Below are 1,739 nucleotides of genomic sequence, written 5' to 3' on the forward strand. Positions count from 1 at the left end.
ACAAACATCAGATCAATCAAATGACTAAATTAAAAAGTAAAGCCAAATTATAATACCATATCAAAATATTGAAATGCCAAATGAAAGAAATGATCAATTAATTTATAATCCTATAGCCAAAAGTAATACTCAAATAAAATAATAATATAAAATTAAAATAGCATTAAAATTAAGATAAAATGTCAGTTTAAAATAACCGAAATATTAAAGTGATAAAATATTAAACGCAATCAAGTTATCAAGACAAATTAAAATTTAAATAAAATCAGTTGGAGAATGCGGGTATCGATCCCCCTCCTTCTCACATGCTAAACGAGTGCTCTACCAGCTGAGCTATCGAAGGAAGGATGGGAGGGCGGCTCTTTGAGGACAATACACAATTCAGCAAAAGGCTGGCAAGCTCAGCTGACCAGCAGTCAATAGCTGCCACCACTGCTTTTCTTCTTGTTGCTGAGTGTGCGTTAACAGTGCTTCCAGAACACAGGGGCTAGTGGCACAATAGATATTCTGACTACACATCAGAAGACCCTGCCTTGCTCGCGACTGTTGTTGTATGCGTTTTCCCTCGGCTTTGGAAATTTGTAGGACAGGGTTGATAAATGGCAACCACAAGATGTCTCTGCCTCCTTAGTGCAGTAGGTAGCGCGTCAGTCTCATAATCTGAAGGTCCTGAGCTCGATCCTCAGAGAGGGCAGCTTCTGTGTTTTTTTGATAGACTATTTTACAGCTGTTGGAATGAAATCATTGTTCCCAAGTAAGACCAGATTGCACATTTTCGAACCATTTATTAAAGAAAGAGCATCTATTGGAGAATGCAGGTATCGATCCCGCTACTTCTCGCATGCTAAACAAGCGCTCTACCACTTGAGCTAATTCCCCACACTTGACAACGTATGACACGTGGCTGCCCAGAGCTAGGCGAAAAAGATTAACTTATTTTTATTTGATGATGATGATGGTGGTGGTGGTGTTGTTTCAGACAGTTGTTGCCTTAGGTTTCATTCCTTCTTTTTATTTGCATTACCAGTAAAACCAGGTAGGAAAAAAAAAAATTAAAAAAGTATTGTCCTTCGAGCCAGAATTGAACCAGCGGCCTAAGGATGCCAATGTGAACCACTACAGTCCTCTGCTCTACCAGCTGAGCTATCGAAGGAAGGATGGGTGGGTGGCTCTGAGGACAATACACAATTCAGCAAAAGGCTGGCAAGCTCAGCTGACCAGAAGTCAATAGCTGCCACCACTGTTTTTCTTTTTGTTGCTGAGTGTGCGTTAACAGTACTTCCAGAACACAGGGGCTAGTGGCACAATGGATATTCTGACTACACATCAGAAGATTGTAGGTTCGACTCCTGCCTTGCTCGCGACTGTTGTTGTATACGTGTTTTCCCTCGGCTTTGTAAATTTGTCTCTGCCGCCTTAGCACAGTAGGTACCACGTCAGTCTCATAATCTGAAGGTTCTCAGTTCAATCCTCAGAGGAGGCAGCTTCTGTGTTTTCTTTAATAGACTATTTTACAGCTGTTGGAATTAAATCATTGTTCTCAAGCAAGACCAGATTGAACATTTTCGAACCATTTATAAAAGAATGAGCATCACTCATCATCACACTTGACACCTAATCACCTAATTCCATCAACGTCCGAATTCCTTGTGGAGAGCGACTTGTTACAAGTTGCTGGACGAATAATTGGCCATTCTTTCATTCTTGGTGGTCCATGCCTAGCTGGACTGAGTCCTGCA

At 40.9% G+C, this 1,739-nt stretch overlaps 1 non-coding gene across 1 annotated transcript; it reads right to left on the reverse strand.

The window, feature by feature from the left end:
- Positions 1-1,066: 1,066 nt before the first annotated feature.
- trnay-gua (transfer RNA tyrosine (anticodon GUA)) lies at positions 1,067-1,153 on the reverse strand. The gene is given in 2 exon segments: positions 1,067-1,102; positions 1,117-1,153. It is a non-coding gene; the product is annotated as a tRNA-Tyr (tRNA).
- Between the last annotated feature and the right edge of the window lie 586 nt (positions 1,154-1,739).

Source organism: Acipenser ruthenus, unplaced genomic scaffold (genome assembly GCF_902713425.1).
Source record: "Acipenser ruthenus unplaced genomic scaffold, fAciRut3.2 maternal haplotype, whole genome shotgun sequence".
In the NCBI taxonomy this organism is placed as follows: domain Eukaryota; kingdom Metazoa; phylum Chordata; class Actinopteri; order Acipenseriformes; family Acipenseridae; genus Acipenser; species Acipenser ruthenus.